Here is an 18,933-nt window from a genome sequence, read left to right on the forward strand (position 1 = left end):
AATGTCAGAGCCCAGGCAGCCCAGAACAAGAGCCCTCTCATTAGAAAAAATGCAGGACCAAATGGAGGCTATGGAAGCCAGGATTATGAAAGGAGTTAATAAAATGATGCAAGAAATGAAGGAAGAACTTATTACAGTAATTAAAAAAGAAGTGGATGACCTTAAAGGCCAAATTGGGAAAATAGACAAGAAAGTACAGGAAGTGGAGGAGAAAGTTAAAGTACATGATACCACCTTGCTGAAAGTCCAAGAAAAAGTGACGATCCACGAATGCAAATTAATGGAAAATCAGATACGCTTGAGAGGAGTACCTGAGGAAGAGAATGATGATCTGAGAGGTTATATAATAAACATAATTGCAGAATTCTTAGAAGAAGACCCTGACAAGACTAAGAATATGTATGATCATATGTATAGAGTCAATTCGTTACACGCCAAAAAAAACAACTTACCAAGAGATGTTGTTGTAAGATTTATGACAAAGGAAATGGTGGGAAGGATCATTAAGAAAAACTTTGAACAGTCATTGATAATAAGAGGTAGCAGAGTGAGAATAATGAAGGAGCTACCCAAAGAAGTGATAAACGACAGGAGAACATATAAAAAGTTGACAGAAAAACTGAAAGACAATGGCACAAGGTACAGATGGATAATCCCTGAGGGTTTGAGCTTTGAACTTCAGGGGAAGAGAGTAACAATTACAAATGCTAGAGAGTTGAGGAGATTTTTTGAAGAAAATAAAGAATTTGCACCATGATGGATTACAAATTACTGTCTTGGAATGTTAATGGACTAAATTCACCACAAAAAAGAAGGGCAACTTTTCATTGGATTAAGAAGCAAAATTGTAACATAATTTGTCTGCAAGAAGTCCACATCAAACAAAAGGATTATAAATTTTTATGGAATAAACAATTGGGAAGGGAATTTTTTTCATTAGCCAAACAGAAAAAAAGGGGAGTAGTCATTTATGTTAAACAGGACTTGGAGCCAAAACTGATGTTTAAAGATAAAGATGGAAGATTTGTAGCAGTGGAAATAACATCAAATGGGAAAAAAATGCTGTTATTGGGACTATATGCACCTAATGGTGCAAAAGATGTTTTTTTTAAAGACATTATACAACAACTAGATGAGTTGACCTACGATCAAATACTCTTAATGGGAGATTTTAATGGAACAGTTGAGAACTCATTGGATAGATCCGGAGGGAAAAAAAATAGTGTGAAAGAAGGGAAATTGCCAAAGTCTTTCTTTGAGTTAGTTAAACAGGAAAACTTGGAAGATATATGGAGAAAGTTTAATCCTGAAGTGCGGGACTATACTTTTTTTTCTGCAAGACATAAGACCTTTTCTAGAATTGACATGCTGTGGGGAACTAGAGACTTAGGCCTTATAACAAAGAAGATAGATATTTTGCCTAAAATCGGTGCCGACCATAACCCAATAATGTGGATTACAAAATTGTCCAAAAGACTGAGAAGATGGAGACTGAATGAAGATTTGCTACAGAACAAAGAAACAGTGACTTTCCTAGGAAAAGAGACTAAGGAATTTTTCCAAATGAATGATAAAGAAGATATTGACTTCCAGACGGTCTGGGATATTTATAAAGCAGTAATGAGAGGGTTGTTGATTACATTGAACAACAAAGATAAAAGGGAAAAAGAAAAACAATTATTGGACATTCAAAATGAAATAAAGAAAAAAGAAGGTGCGTTGAGGAAAAGACCAGGGAAAAAGAAGATTCTAAGGGAAATATCAATATTACAAACTCAACTAAGACATTTACTAAACAAAGAAGTGGAATGGAACTTGAAAAGGCTTCAGCAGAAATCGTTTGAAGGAGCAAATAAGACGGGGAAATACTTGGCGTGGCAGCTGAAAAAAAAGAGAGAAAACAAAACAATTAGTAGAATTGTAATAGATGGAAGAGATGTAGTTACTCAAGGGGGAATAAAAAGAGAATTTTTTAAGTACTATGCCAAGTTGTTTAAAGGTGTTGAAGTAAAGAGAAAAAAGATAGATGAATATTTACAGAAAATAAAAATTGAGCCTTTAACTGAAAATATGAGAAAAACTTTGAATGACCCAATTGAAAAAATAGAAATTGAAGTAGCAATCAATGTGATGAAGAATGATAAAGCTCCCGGGCCAGACAGTTATACAGCCAAGTACTTTAAAACTTTTAAAGATGAATTAATACCAAAATTACAGAAGCTGATGAATGCAATAAGAGCTAAAGGGAAGGTACCAAATACATGGAAAGAAGCGGTTATTTCTTTGATACCTAAAGAAGAAAAAGACGTTACAAATGTGAAAAATTATAGACCAATCTCACTTTTGAACAATGATTATAAAATATTTACAAGAATTCTGGCGGAACGACTTAAGCAATATCTGATAAATTTTATAAAGGAGGATCAAGCTGGTTTTCTTCCCAAAAGACAAATAAGAGACAATATTAGAACTGTCGTAAACATTGTAGAATATTATGAAAGACATCCAGAGAAGGAAGTAGCACTATTCTTTGCGGATGCAGAAAAAGCATTTGATAATTTAAATTGGGACTTCATGTTTGCAGTGATGAAAAAAATGGAGCTTGGAGAGAGCTTTATAAGGATGATAAGAGCAATATATTCTGAACAAAGGGCAAGGTTGTGTATCAACGCAGATCTTACAGATGAAATGAAAATCAGTAAAGGTACTAGGCAAGGCTGCCCGCTTTCGCCATTGTTATTTATAATGACTCTTGAAATTTTACTGATGCAGATTCAAGAAGAAAAAGTTCTAGAAGGATTACAAATAAAAGGATATACCTATAAATATAGAGCATTTGCGGATGATATAATGTTTATAAATGAAAATCCCTTACAAGCTACACCGCTGTTGTTAATGAGAATACAAGAGTTTGGGGAGTTGGCGGGACTTTACATAAATAAAGAAAAATCAAAAATTTTATGTAAGAATATGCAGAAAAATAGACAGCAAGAACTACAAAGATTAACGGGTTGTGAAGTTACCTCTAAGGTAAAATATCTAGGGGTAGAGATAACAATGAAAAATATTGATCTGTTTAGGAATAACTATGAAAAACTCTGGCGCAAAATAGAAGAAGATATGCTAAAGTGGAACAAGCTCAATCTGTCATTGTTGGGCAGAATAGCTGCAGTAAAAATGAATATCTTACCAAGGGTTATGTATTTGTTCCAAACCATCCCCATTGTGAAAGATGCTAAGCAATTTGATAAATGGAGAAGAAAAATCTCGGAATTTGTGTGGGCCAGAAAGAAACCCAGAATTAGAATGAAAGTCCTGATAGATGCAAAAGAGAGAGGTGGATTTCAATTACCAGATTTGAAACTGCATCATGAAGCAATTTGAAACTGCATCATGAAGCAATTTGTTTAGTATGGTTGAAAGAATGGATAACGTTATTAAATAAAAAACTTTTAGCGCTAGAAGGCTATGGGAAAAAATTCGGCTGGCATGCCTACTTGTATTATGGGAAAAAGAAGATGGACGGTCTTTTCTCTCACCATTATATAAGGAGTAACTTACTAAATGTGTGGATAAAGTACAAGAAATATGGCGATGAGAGAAGACCTTTGTGGATAGTGCCGGCGGAGGTGATAAAATTAACGGCCAAAACAGTTAAGGAAAAACAACTATCATACAACCAACTACTAAAAATACAAAGTGGGAAAATAGAAATGAAAACTGCAGAAGAATTGAATTATAAATATGATTGGTTTCAAATGCAACAAATAAAAAGTTTGATGGAGAATGATGTAAAAGCGGAAGGAATAAGGAAAGAGCAAACAGAAATGGAAAGAGTTCTGCTTGGAGATAATGAGAAATTAATTTCAAAAGTGTACAAATTACTTTTACAATGGACTACAGAAGATGAAGTAGTGAAATCTCAAATGATAAAATGGGCAATTAATGTAAATAAAGAAATAAAGATGGAATCTTGGGAACATTTGTGGAAAAACTCTATGAAACTCGCAACATGTCATAGTATTAAAGAGAACTGTTTTAAGATGATGTATAGATGGTACATGACTCCAAAAAAATTAGCAAAGATGAACAATAAGATGCCAGATAGGTGTTGGAAATGTAAAAAGCATGAAGGCTCTTTCTACCATATGTGGTGGACTTGTGAAAGAGCTAAAATGTTTTGGCAGATGATTCAACAAGAGATATCTAAGATCCTAGGATATGAATTTAAAAAAGAAGCAGAGACATTTCTGCTGGGATTACAAATGGAGAATTTTCCAAAAGAAGATAGAACTTTAATATGGTACTTGCTCTCAGCTGCTAGGACATTGTATGCGCAGTTGTGGAAGCAAGAAAAAATACCAGAAAAATGGGACTGGACTTTAAAAGTTATGTCATGGAGTGAAATGGATAAGCTAACAAGAAAATTAAGAGACTGCGATTTAGAACTCTTTAATCGGGAGTGGAAGAAATTCAGAAGATATGTAGAAAAAGAGTGGAAAATAAAAGGACACTGGACAATTTTTGAAGATTAAGACCTTTAAGACAAGAATATAACTTTTGAAGGGTTTTTTTTTCTTTCTTTCTTAATCAATTTTTGTTTTTTCTTGATAGTTAAAGGTACCTTTAATATCTGTTTTCTAAAAAATAACACTGGCGGGGGTCAATTATTGGGGGGTGGGGTGGGAGGAAAGTAAGATGTGGGGTAGAATGATGCTTTCATCTTAAGGCTTTTTTTTATAAGCTGTAGAAATAGTTCTACTACCATATGTTACTAATAAAATTGTTTATACCTAAGCAAGGGAAAGCTAAACCTCTTGATATAAGAAGCAATGAAATAGAACGTGTTCCATAGTTTTAGTCTCCCCTGAACCACAGGGACAGCCTGTCTGCCTTGGGAGCCTTTTTACATTGCCCATCCAAAGCTACAGAAGGCAGTGATTGACATTTGGCAAGAGAAAATGCCTTCCTGTGACTGAAAATCTCCAGCTGGGAGAGATGGGTGGTTGGGGATCCTCTAGAGTCTTCCGAAGATAGGAAAGCTGTTGACCTCTCTACATCTGCCTGCCGCTCAGTATCCATCACCCTTTCCTTGAAAACTTGTTTCGCCTGCTTGTACCCTGTGGAGAAAAGTCTTATCTCCTGGTTGGTTGGTAATATGCAGGGCTTGACTGTGCAGTTTAATCAGTTCTGCCCTCCTCTGAGCTAAGAACAAGAAGGAGGGGAAACAAAAGTAGACCATGGCCTTCCAGATGCCTCTCTTTAGAAATATCAATGGGCCTTGCTAGAGACAATGGGATGCACCAGTTTACACACACCCTTCTGCAAGCAGGGAACATAGAGTCTTGGAGGACTTTTTGCTGGACAGGTTATAGGAAGGGGCTTCCTGGAGACACCAGAAAAAGAAGCCTTCACCTGGACTCACCAGGGTCAAGGCAGAGGAGACACGAGTTTGTTAAAACCATCTTCCAAGGCGAAAATGGCCTCTCTTTTCCTTGGGATGCTGAGCTGAACAGACCATTCGTCTGAGGATGGGAGCCAGCAGCCATTTTTGTACTATGTGTCAAGCAATTGGATCTCAAAGTAATCAGTCCTTGATTTGAAACAAAGCATGATTTATTGATAATCCAGGATTGAGCTAAGGATTGGAACTGATACACAGTAACAGTGAAAGGCATACTTAAAGGTGGCACATCAAAGGGTTTTCTAAACAAAGCTACATTCTCTAAACAATGCTGTATTCACGTGTGAAGATTCACACAGGGACTCCTTATCTCCCCTGTGGTTTCCTTCCCTGGGATCAGGCCTGGGAACCTGTCCCTGGAGGCACTTATCTTCAAAGAGCAAATTCCTGCATTTGTTAGTGAAAGCGAGAGAGGCAAAAGAGGCGCGAACTACCCCCTAAATATTTCCTGCTTTGATGTGTCCAGCTTGGCCCCTGGTTAGTAACATTTATGAAGCTTCACAGATACATTCAATTAGCATTATATCATTAGCATAATATTATTGAAAGAAAGATTCACATTGCTTGACACTATGCAGCTGGCCTAGAAAACTGGATTAACCCTTAAAGTAATGAAGGATCTTTCGAGAGCTAAGAGAGCAATCCTAAGCAGGTCTACTCTGAATTCCACTACAGTTTATTCAATGGGTCTTACTCCTAGGAAACTGTCATTAGGATTGCACTGCAAGACACTTAAGATAGAGCCTGTTCTAACTTTAACATCTAGTTAGGACATGTTTTAGAGAGCCGGACAGAGGACATTTTACCTTCATTCTAGGGCCAGTGCATGGGAGTAGGTGAACTAGGCAACCACCTAGGGCACCAGCTCACAGCAGAAGTGGGGGTCCCCACTCATGCCATCACTGAGCCTCTGACTCATTTTTTCTTGGCTCTGAGGGGTTGGAGGAGCTGAGAAGATTATGATCCCTCAGAGCCAAGAAAGAATGGCTGCTCATTGAGCTCCAAACTCGGAGACCACTGGGCAGCAGACACGCCGAGTGTCCTTTCTTGGATTTAAGGGATTGGAAGAGCTCCTCTGACCCCTCAGAGCCAAGAAAGAATAGCGCTTCCCCTGCTCAGCATGCTCTGAACTTGGAGAGTGATGGGCAGGGGACGCATCGAGTGCCCGGTGCGATGACATCACCTCTGGGTGATGTTATCATGCCATGTGTGTGCTTTGCACATGCACTATAAATTTTCTCCCAAGGCTGGGGAGGGGTGCACATTGGGGTTCTGCCTCGGGTGCCAGAACCCCACACACTGGGGCTGCTTCAATCTGATGTGGTGCTAAAACTACGCTTTTAAACAGGGGTTGTTTTGTAGAAAAATAGGTGGTGGAGCTCATCCAGGGATTGTTATGCAGCTGCACATACTATTCAATGGACAAGGAGGTGGAACTCTCAGAAAGAGGAGGTGGAACTCTCTGAAAGGCTCAGGGGCTGTGCTCCTGTAAGCTCCCACTGAATCTGAGGCCTGCTTGTAAACATTTTCTTTTTAAAAAATATTTTGAGCTTTTGATTCTGGAGGTGGTTTTCTGAGCCACATAGATCCCCACTGTTTCAGACATGCTGTTGAAAAAGGGATGCAGGAAGGGGGAAGGCAAGCAGTTGGCAACTGACTATTCCCCCGGGGGGCACACAAGGTGTCCCCATGATGGCCATGCACTCAGCTAGCAGGAGACACCGAGGTGGGAGTCTCTGAGCTTGGGAGGGGAGCTGAAGGTTCTGATCGGGGAAAGATGGTGGCTCAGTGGTAGAGCATCTGCTTGGGAAGCAGAAGGTCCCAGGTTCAATCCCTGGCATCTCCAACTAAAAGGGTCCAGGCAAATAGGTGTGAAAAACCTCAGCTTGAGACCCTGGAGAGCCGCTGCCAGTCTGGGAAGACAATACTGACTTTGATGGATCAAAGGTCTGATTCAGTATAAGGCAGCTTCATATGTTCATCCCTTCAGTGGGAAACCCTTATATTGATCAGGTGGTGGCAGCAGGCAACCCTAGAGAGGAGGAAAAACCCAAGGAGGGTGAGGCAGAATGGGGCTTACAGGCCAGAGTGGGCAGGTTCTGTCACATATCTCATTTCCCAAACAGAGTGAGGGGAAAAGCCGAAACTCACCAGCTTGATCCTAACTGCCTTTAGCCATGTAGATTGATATCCGTCTAGAGAAATCAAGGGAGTTAAGGACTGAAATTTAGCTTCAGCCAAGGGCTAATGAAGGTAAGGCACACTTCAGCCTCAGCTTTTATTAAGTCTGTCTCCAAATACAAATTTGTATTTGAAACAAAGCAGGGTAGTTGAAGGGCTGCTTTCAGGTGTTTCAATTGCAGGCTGCTATTACACGTGCTCAATGATGCAGTTTCAAAGCACTTTCACACTGCATTTTGCTGGTTCACACAGTAAAATCCAGTTGGAAAGTGGATTGAAACTGCATTATTTAGCATGTGTGATTGCAGCCTAGAGGTGCAAAACAAGAAGATGGCGATCCAGTCATGGACCCATATAAGAGGTGAAAGACTTGATAATACTATTGTGGTTGCCAAACAATTCATTTCTTAATGCTACAGCCACGGATGGTGCATCTATTTAATTACCACTGATTCCTATTTTTGCATCAATTGGATATGAATAGCGGGGTTTTTTTAAAATGATGAAACTTGGCATAAAAGTGATATATATTGGGAAAAAAATGGTATAAAATGGCAATTAATATAAATGGCATGGAAATTCCATAAAAGAAACATGTGGACATTGGCCACAGAATATGGGCAATACAAAAATGGTTTTCCCTACCATTTGTGAAAATTAAAATATATATTTTTTAAAAATGCATAGTTGTTTTTCAGCAAGAAAGCACATTTGTGTTGCTTTATCGCTGCTAGATATTATGCTACAAACTCTCTGCTCAACAGAAAACATGGTATGGAATACAAGATAAAAAATATTTATTTAATGCTTCTAATATATTTGTTTACTGCCTTTGCTTTTGTGAAAATTGTTTGGTTGCTTTGTATTTAAAGACTTAAATCTTGGTATATTTTTCAGCTCCTTTTACTAGGCTCCTGACAAATGTAAAGGCTATAAATTTGTCAGTGTCTGATTTTTAATGTATTCTGTTTATCATAATTTCTTTGTCATTATATGGGTACTATTTTTGCTGTTCTACGCAAGGTGCAGCTGTCAGAATTTCCATTACAAACATCACTTCAGTGAGAGGAGAGGGGGAAGATGTACGTTGCCTATTAAAATCTCTTCTAAGATGAAATTTGGCAGACAACTTTAAGCACAGGAACATTGTTTTTCTTTGCAGTGGAATGTAAATTGACCTAGTCATCTTTTTTCTTTAAAAGAACTTGACTATAGGTGCTATAAACCACACATACATAATATGGTGGGAAAGGCTTAAAATAAAAAATTCCATTTGTAACAAATGTCTCCGAATTCTAATGAGTATCAATCTTCTTCCACTATAAGCATAGCATGAGCAGCCCTGATAAACATGAAATTCACTCTATAAATGTGCATCAACAGTTTTATGACTTCTGGGTACTTCAAATACATTTGCAAAGCAATAAGTTAAACTGCTGAACTTTGACAAAACCGCAGTGTCTAAGTGTTACAGAAGTTACTATGGTGGTAGAGGATGACTATAGATGTCAGTATTGGATGAGCATGGGTGTGCAATCTGCCTTTATTTAAATCTGAAAGTGCAACTGCTCCTTATAATAATGAATCCCCCTATTCACTTCCACAGAAGTGGGTAGTATGAAGTGAAAGCTATTTCTTGTTGCATATGAAGAAGAAGAAGAAGATATTGGATTTATATCCCACCCTCCACTCCAAAGAGTCTCAGAGCGGCTCACAATCTCCTTTACCTTCCTCCCCCACAACAGACACCCTGTGAGGTGGGTGGGGCTGGAGAGGGCTCTCACAGCAGCTGCCCTTTCAAGGACAACCTCTGCCAGGGCTATGGCTGACCCAAGGCCATGCTAGCAGGTGCAAGTGGAGGAGTGGGGAATCAAACCCGGTTCTCCCAGATAAGAGTCCGCACACTTAACCACTACACCAAACTGGCTCTCCCCGGTAGAGTCTCACCATGGTTTGCAATTTCTTGCTACTTGTCTGTGTAGCAAAAGAGACACACATGAATTGATCACCCATAATTATAGAGATCCAGAGGGTTTAAAAAAAAAACAAAAAAAAGAGACATTTCACCTATATAAGATATCATGAGGATAATTCCTATAAATCTTATTTGACTAATGATGATACCTTTCCCAAGTATCAAGAAGTCTTTTACAAGGAAAGGTATTGCCTTTAGCTGAGAGAAGTCCTGGGATACAACCCACTGAACTGAAACGTAACGCTCTGTTCAGTTAAGTGTGGAACCCTCCTGTAGTACAAGTAGATTTCCTCTGATGGAAGACACCTCTTTCTGCAATGGAAGACAGCGCCAACATACAACTAATTGGTACACAGAAGAAACCCAGTGCATGTAAATCAGCCCTGAAGGCTGGCCTGTATCCCCTTCCAAAATGTGTCCTGCTGCACCAATCAGCTTTCCTCCTGCTGTAGGAGGCAGGCTAAAGAGTCTAGCACCACCCTTTCCTTAAGCTTTAAAGCCTTTACCTTCCTCCTCCTTTACCTTCCTCCCCCACAACAGACACCCTGTGAGGTGGGTGGGGCTGGAGAGGGCTCTCACAGCAGCTGCCCTTTCAAGGACAACCTCTGCCAGGGCTATGGCTGACCCAAACTAATCTGTAGTGTTGCAGCTGGTGCTCAAGAGAACGGGTAAGTATCTCATCCCCCCCTCCACCAGCAGGGTTGTGTGCATCTTCACAAAATATTAGACATCCTCCCCAATGCCGTAGTGTCCTCTTCCTGACTTGTGGCCATTCTGCAGCTACTGCTTCTCACTCACTGCAAGAGTTCATCCAAGCTGAAAGAGTATGAAGAAACATGGTGCTCAAGCTTGGAGGCAGTGCCAAGCTCGAGTGTGCCTGACATTCCTCCTCCATGCCCAAAGAGCATGAAGCACACAGCTCAGGCTTAGAACTTCTCTAAGAAAAGAAGTGAGGAGGGATAACAAACCCAAGCTGAAGCTTCACACTCTTCATTTGAAAAGCTCCTTCCCCACCTTAAGCAAATGCAGCAAGAGAGAGAGAATGAAGTCCTGTCCTTAAGACCGACAACGTTATCAGAGAGACAGTGTTGGTCTGAAAGGTATCACTAAAGGCCTTTGAGGGAGAACTCATTGGGGCCAGTCCTGCAAGGGATGCCAGTTCCAAGTTGGTGGGAACTTCCTGGCAATTTGGTGGTGAAATGCCACTCTCATCACCTCTGAGAAAATGGCACTCACCCAGATTCTTTTTCTAGAGCCCTTTGTATTTTTCCTCACAATGGACCTTATTCTTAGTAAATAATGCTTGCAATGCCAGTGCTTCTTTCTTTGATGGCACTTCCCCTCCCTTCATGCCTGGGCACTCCTCACCACTCCTTCTTTCCCAGGAAACTCTACTCTGTCCTACTCTGTTCAGGCCAGAGAGCTTCATTAGCCAGGGAAGGTCCCAGCACAGCTCACTTCCACTGCCCACCTGAGTGCTCTTCCAGCTGGCCAGCTCACCCACCTTCAATCCTCTGAGGGAGTCAAGGGGAGACACACAGAGCCTGCTTTGCTGAGGGAATAGCAGGAAAAGGAGAAGGCCTCCTCAGCAGCACCCACCACCACTTCCTTCCACACACAGCCAGTAAGGCAACTTGAGCCATGCTCACTCCTTTGGTGCCCCCTCCTCTTCCTGAGGCACTTTACTGGGAATGTGAGAGGAGAAGCAGCTCAAGAGGAGGACGTCTCATCCTGGCAGCACTGTGCTCTTGGTGACCCAGCAGGTAAGAGCATGGCCAGGGGCACTGGGAGTTGCTGACCCAAGGTCATTCAGTAAGTTTTACGGCAAGTTTTGAATGTGATCACCCCACCAGTCCTATTCCAACTTTCTAACCACTATGATACACTGGCAAGTGTGAAGGTGAATGAGTTCTCAATGGTGTGGATGCTTATATTTAGTCCAGTGATGATGTTATTTAATAAGACATGATTGATTGATTTTATTAGAGGCTCAGGGTGGCTCACAGTACATAGTATACAATAAAAACATATAATAATAATAATAATAATAATAATAATAATAATAATAATAATAATAATAATAATAATAATAATAATAATAATAATAATAATAATAATAATAATTTATATCCCACCTTCCCCGCCGAGGCAGGCTCAGGGTGGCTTACATGACATAAATACATCATTACAATAATACAGCAATAAAATACCCAATGTCATAACGATCAATTGAATATATAATTACATTTAAAACAGCATTTAAACTAATAATTTAAAACCACAGTATGATATGGTGCTACAGTCCTAATATATGCGTATAAACATAGTTTTCATGGCGATGATACAATGGTTCCACGTTAAAAGGCCAGCTGGAAGATGATGGTCTTGCAGGCCTGGTAGAACTGATTGAGGCTCCGCAAGGCCCGCACCTCTTCTGGTAGTTGGTTCCACCAGTGGGGTGCTGTAATCAAGAAGGCCTTTTCTCTCGTAACTTTCAGTTTGGCCTCCTTCGGCCCAGGGATTGTCAGCAGATTTTGTGAGCCAGATCTCAGTACTCTCTGGGGAACATATGGGGAGAGACGGTCCCTAAGGCAGGCAGATCCTCGGCCATATAGGGCTTTAAAGGTAATAACCCGCACCTTGTAACGAACTCGATACACAATTGGCAGCCAGTGCAGTTCCCACAGCCTAGGCTGTATATGTTCCCACCTGAAAGTCCCATTAACAGTCTGGTTGCTGCGTTCTGCACTAGCTGCAGTTTCTGGGTTCGGCACAGGGGCAGCCCCATGTAGACGGCATTACAGTAGTCTAACCTCGAGGTGACCGTTGCATAGATCACGTTGCATAGATGACTGTTGCCAGGTCATCACGCTCCAGGAAGGGAGACAACTGCCTCGCCCGCCTAAGATGAAAAAAGGCAGATTTAGCAGTGGCTGCTATCTGAGCTTTCATTGTCAAAGAAGACTCCAGTAGCACCCCCAGGCTCTTGACCCTGCGCACTGCTATCAGTGGCGCTCCATCAAAAGCTGGTAGGGGGATTTCCCCTCCTAGACCACCACGGCCCAGGCAAAGGACCTCTGTCTTCGCTGGATTCAACTTCAACCCACTCAGCCTAAGCCAACCTGCCATGGCTTGCAACGCCAGGTCCAGATTTTCAGGGACATCGCCAGTCCGGTTGTCCATCAATAGATAGAGCTGGGTGTCATCAGAGTACTGGTGGCAACCCAGCCCATATCTCTGGGCAATCTGGGCAAGGGGGCGCATGTAGATGTTAAACAACATCGGGGAGAGGACCACCCCCTGAGGCACCCCACAATTAGGTGGGTGTCTCTGGGATAGTTCTCCCCCAATCGCCACACTTTGTCCCCGACCATCAAGAAAAGAGGAAAGCCACTGCAAGGCCAGCCCCTGAATCCCTGTGTTGGTGAGGCGGCAGGACAGCAGCTGGTGGCCGACCATATAGAATGCAGCCGATAGGTTTAACAACAACAGCACCGCCGAACCACCTCGATCCAGATGCCGCTGGAGATCATCCATGAGGGCGACAAGCACTGTCTCCATCCCATGGCCCAGGTGAAAGATGGACTGGTATGGATCTAGGATGGAAGCATCATCCAGAAAACTGCAATTGTAACACCACTGCCCTCTCAATAATTTTGCCCCAAAAGGGTAAATTTGAGACCGGCCGGTAATGCGCCAATTCGGTCGGGTCTGATGTAACCTTTTTCAGGAGGGGGCGGACCACAGCCTCTTTAAGAGGTGTTGGAAAAAGGCCCTCCGAGAGGGATCTATTTACGATGTCCCGTATAGGACATCTTAGCTCCCTCTGGCAAGCTTTAATTAGCCAGGAGGGGCATGGGTCCAGATCACAAGTTATTGGGCGTACAGCAGAGAGAATTCTGTCAACTTCCTCCAAGCTGAGTGTGTCAAAGCTATCTAGGGTTAAACAAGAAGACAGGCAAGGGGCCTCGAGTTCACATACTGTATCCAATGTGGCGGGGAAGTCGTGGTGGAGCGACGTGACCTTGTCTGCAAAGAATTTCGCAAAAGCCTCACAGCCTGTCTCTAACATTTGGCCTGCCTTGTGGCAGTGTTGTAAGATTCCGAACTGTCCTAAATAATTGTGCCAGGTGCGAATTTGCAGACGCAATCTTGGTCGCAAAGTAAATTTTCTTTGTGGCTTTGACTGCCATCTCATAGGACCTCAGATACTCTCTATAAGATGTTCTAGTTGCTTCGTCCCGAGTACGCCGCCATTGCCTCTCTAGCCGTCTGAGTCCTCGTTTCAGCTGGCACAGCTCCGAGGTGTACCACGGGGCCAGCTTAATGTGAGGGCGCAGAGGGTGTCGAGGTGTGATCTCGTTGATGGCTCTGGAGAGCTGGCCATGCCAGGTATCAACCAGATCATCAAGATAATCGCCAGGGATCCCGTAGAGCCATTTGGAACCACTCTGGATCCATCTGACTCCGCGATTTACATTAGAAGCATTAAAATTTAAAAATAATTTTAAAATAATTTGGTGCTGATTTTTGGTACAGTTTTAAGATGGCGTTCAATGATCTTAAGCATCCATTAGATCCATTAGATCTAATGTCTCAGTGGTGGTGGTCAGCATTTCAGTTAAATGCTAACTGAAACAACATTGTTTACAAGCCTTGCGGAACTGGGCAAGGCTCTGACCACCTTTGATAAGAGTTGGCACTAGGAGTCTTATACTGAGGCTAGCCGTCAGGTTCCTATTTCCACTGGGTGATTCATTGTTCGTGGTAAATTGCTGCTTCAGGTTAGGAGATGGTTTTCAGCAAAAACTGACCTACGAGAAGGGAAGGGCTGCATATGATGAGTTTTATTTTTTTTTTCTTAATTGGAAGTTTTCAAGCTAGTTTGCAATAGGGTTTTAATTGAGGATAAATTCAATAAGGCTTCTGAAGTACACATATAATAATCATGTCATAATTTTGGACATTGATTGATCAAAGCGTTTGTATTCAGAGCCCTTTGATTTTAGTTGTCAAAGTAATATTGTAGCATGATATATCAACATGCTAATACAAACCAGAATCTGGATCTTCGTTTTTTTGCTCGATTAACTTGTTTCTGTTGTTCAGATTATCGCCATTTATCATTTCTACTGCACCTCTCAGCATCCAAAGTATTTCTTGTTTGTCCTTATAAGTTCTTCATCGGTTAGATCAGTTTTATTTGTTACTTGCAGCATATGTGGTTGTTCCCATGTTTCTCATGGTACATTTTCCACCAAAGTCATTAGGCCAGATGATGTAGTGATGTACAGCACTAGTCAAAAGTGTCCTAACGATTGCTACAGTTGGGCACAGACATTTGATTTTGGCTCACGTTCAGGTCATTTTCTATGTTTCGCTAAGATTCTTCAGTAGCATAATGGTGTTTTCAGATTATTCAATCAATATGGTAGTCATTTCCAGGAGTTTCAAGGGGAAGCACAGCTCCACCTGTAACTTTTCACATTCAACTGAGATGAAACTTTCATAAACTGAACCCCTCACCATATCCATGCAAAATTGCAGGAAGAGCCCCTCCTATTTTACAGACCAATTACATTTCCCTTTTCAGAATAGTTACATAAGGATGTCTTTATAAGCTTTCCTCTCATAACTTTCTGCCCTGGGCTCCATCTGTGACCTCTTGGCATGTTACTAGTAATAACAGTCCCTTTGAACCTATAAATGTGCTTTTTGTGTGGGGGGGGGAATGGGCTTTTGGATTCTATCATGGTGGGGCCCAGGTTCTGTCATAGAATTATAGGTAGGATCTAAGATCTGAAAGTATGAGAACAGGAGCATAGGGTAACACTTTGAATGGATGACATGGCTATTAGGTATGAATCTGACTTGGTTTCTGCCCTCCCACCCACATTGGGATGCTGCCCTGACCTACTCAGTAAATATCAGTGAATGAAACATAAAAAACCCTGAACTCCCCTAGATGTTTTTAAATGTCAGGTTAGTCACCCCTCCAAGGCTAACCTACAGAGTGTAATCAGAACAGATTTTGATTAGCTACATTCCAAGTACACAAAAGAAATGTTCCACAGCAAATCAATAAAAAGGGGCTGCATCACAGTCATGGATTCTGTTGAAATGTTGCAGACGATATGTTGATGTGACCCTAAAGCAAAAATATCTATTAGAAAGTTCTGTTCACCATGGGGAGGGCCACACATCCCCAAAATTTTGTTCAAAGAAATTTCCCTGAAAAATGTGGTCATTCTTGTTGCTCTAGATTTAGGTGTACTCTACCTTCAACAATATATTTATTCATTCATTGCACTTATATCCCACCCTATCCCGTGATAGGTAAGCTAGCAAGATAAATAAAATACAATAAACATATAATTAAAACCAATCAAATAAAACAAGATGGCAGGGAAAACATACATTGCTCAGAGCAGTCCAATACACCACCTGTTGGACATCAGCAGGATTGCAACCATCTATACCAGGGGTGGCCAATGGTAGCTCTCCACATGTTTTTTGCCTACAACTCCCATCAGCCCCACCCATTGGCCATGCTGGCTGGGGCTAATGGGAGTTGTAGGCAAAAAACATTTGGAGAGCTACCGTTGGCCACCCCTGATCTATACGCTTGCTATGGACAGAGAAAACCAAGGTTATAGAGACATCTATGACATCAACCAAAGACCTGGTGGAACAGCTCTGTTTGCAAGCCCTGCAGAACTGTAACAAGTCCAACACAGCTCTGATTTCAATTTGAACCATGTTCCACTAAGCCAGGGTCAGGACAGAAAAGGCTCTAGCCCTGGTCAAAGGACTATCAGTAGGTGCTGGTCTACAAAGCACAAGGCTCTCTGGGGCATATATGGGGAGAGTCAGTTCTGAAGGTATGCTGGTCCCAGGTCATGTAGGACTTTGAAGGTCAACACCATAACCTTGAAGTGGATCCAGTACTCAATTGGTAGCCAGTGCAATTAGCTCAGCACTGGCTGAATGTGATGCCATCAGTAAGCACGCCACTGCATTCTGACCAGTTGAAGTTTCCAGGTCAGGTTCAAACTCATCCCCATGTATGGTAAGTTACAGTAGTCCAACTTGGATGTGACCATTGTGTGGATCACTGTAGCTAAGTCCTGCGAGGAGAGATAGGGAACAAGTTGCCTCAGATAATAAAAGGTACACCTGGCAAGAGCAGCAACTTGGGCCTCTGTTGAAAGTGAGGCATCCAGGATCACCCCAACTCCTTGCCCTCAGCACTGGCATCAGAGGCATCCTGCCAAGCATTGGAAGCTGGATTCCCGGTTCCAAACCCCCATGACTCAGATTCAGGACCTCCATCATCGCTAGGTTTCATCTCAACCAGCTCTGCTGTAGCCATGCAGCCATGCTCTTACTGACTAATTTGAGGCCTCATTTTGAACTCTAAAAGCACTTTCAAGAATGTACAGGGTGGTGTGCCAAAATTAAAAAAATTGTAGCAGTAACTAATGACTAGACATCAACAGGAAATTTCAAAATTTTCAGGAATGTCTGTTAACCAGTGTGCAAATAGGTCTAATAATGGATTTAGTTATGCCGATTCACTTTCTAGTGACCAGTTAAGTCAGAACATTTTTGGAGCTATATTTATGTAGAGATGATGTGTGTGATTTGGGCTGCCAAAATTATGAAAAATGCAAATGCCCCCTACTTTTACCTCAGCATATGTGCAAGGTAGCATAATGTTTAAAATACATTTGTTAAGTAGGTCAAGATGTGTTGAATGATAATTACTTGGAGTACATGGTGCAAACAAGTCATAAGAACATAAGAGAAGCCATGCTGGTGGAAGCCAGTGGCCCATCTAGTCAATCAGTTAAGTTACTCAGCCAGTGACCAGTACAGTCAAAAGCAAAAACTATTCAATGAAACATTTAAGGATATAATTGGTCTGAATATAACAAGTATCTCTAATATTTGACATTTAAAATCCACATGTAAAAACTTAAGATCTTCACTGGTTAGATATCTCTAACATTTAGAATCTATGCATAAAATTTCATGCCAAATTCTATAGGCTGCTACAGAAAATAGCACAGCTAATAGTGACCTGTGGGTTTTCACCATCAAAAGCTTCCTTAAAATCCAGTCCAACACTCTGAGTCACACAGCGGGCAAAACCCAGGTGCATCAGGAAGTCCACCAGCAGGGCCAGAACTCCAGAAGTCCTTCCTCCCTAAGCACCAAATAACCTGCTCTTATGATAATAAAACCTTTGGCTTGGTATATATTGAACCCATACCAGTTCCCCCTATGTCCCTTCTGCCCATTGCAAGCGGGAGTGAGTGATATGGCAGGCAGTTCATATTGATCATGAGCCGCCTGAACCTATTTACTGGGCTGTTTCCTATGCAGGGATACAGACATACACATTTCACAGTAACCTTCCAACCCACTGTTACCTTGCTGTGTTTTAAATGAAGAATGAATGAAATAAGCTTTTATTTTTAAAATCTTACCATTAGGTGTTCGTCTATGTCTGCCTGATCAACATTAAGGTCAGCCAATCTGTCTGGAATTGCTGCCCTTTGCACAGGCAAAGTTGTGTAGTCTCATGGGAGCTGTAGTTTACCAACTACCTTTAGTGACATTTAATTATTTGAGACAATGATCTATCAGCCTGGAGAAAAATAGATATCACCTACTGTGCAGGTATAAAAACTGCTACAAGGCAGAAGGAAATGAAATCCCACCACCAGGGGAGGAACGGTGGCTCAGTGGTAGAGCATCTGCTTGGGAAGCAGAAGGTCCCAGGTTCAATCCCCGGCATCTCCAACTAAAAGGGCCCAGGCAAATAGGTGTGAAAAACCTTAGTTGGAGACCCTGGAGAGCCACTGCTGGTCAGGGGAAGGATGGTGGCTCAGTGGTAGAGCATCTGCATGAAAAACCTCAGCTTGAGACCCTGGAGAGCCGCTGCCAGTCTGAGAAGACAATACTGACTTTGATGGACCCAGGGTCTGATTCAGTAGAAGGCAGCTTCATATGTTCATATTAGGGGAGGGATGGTGGCTCAGTGGTAGAGCATCTGCTTAGGAAGCAGAAGGTCCCAGGTTCAATCCCTGGCACTCCAAAAAGGGTCCAGGCAAATAGGTGTGAAAAACCTCAGCTTGAGACCCTGGAGAGCCACTGCCAGTCTGAGAAGACAATACTGACTTTGATGGACCAAAGGTCTGATTCAGTATAAGGCAGCTTCATATGTTCATATGTTCACCACATCTACTGCTCAGCCGCAAAGCTGCCCATCATGGTGCTTAAGATGGGTGCTGTATAGTGAAGGTGA

At 41.8% G+C, this 18,933-nt stretch overlaps 1 non-coding gene across 1 annotated transcript; it reads left to right on the top strand.

The window, feature by feature from the left end:
* Positions 1–18,649: 18,649 nt before the first annotated feature.
* TRNAP-AGG (transfer RNA proline (anticodon AGG)) lies at positions 18,650–18,723 on the top strand. The gene has a single exon. It is a non-coding gene; the product is annotated as a tRNA-Pro (tRNA).
* Positions 18,724–18,933: the final 210 nt, after the last annotated feature.

This window comes from Heteronotia binoei, chromosome 16, assembly GCF_032191835.1.
Source record: "Heteronotia binoei isolate CCM8104 ecotype False Entrance Well chromosome 16, APGP_CSIRO_Hbin_v1, whole genome shotgun sequence".
Classification (NCBI taxonomy): Eukaryota; Metazoa; Chordata; class Lepidosauria; order Squamata; family Gekkonidae; genus Heteronotia; species Heteronotia binoei.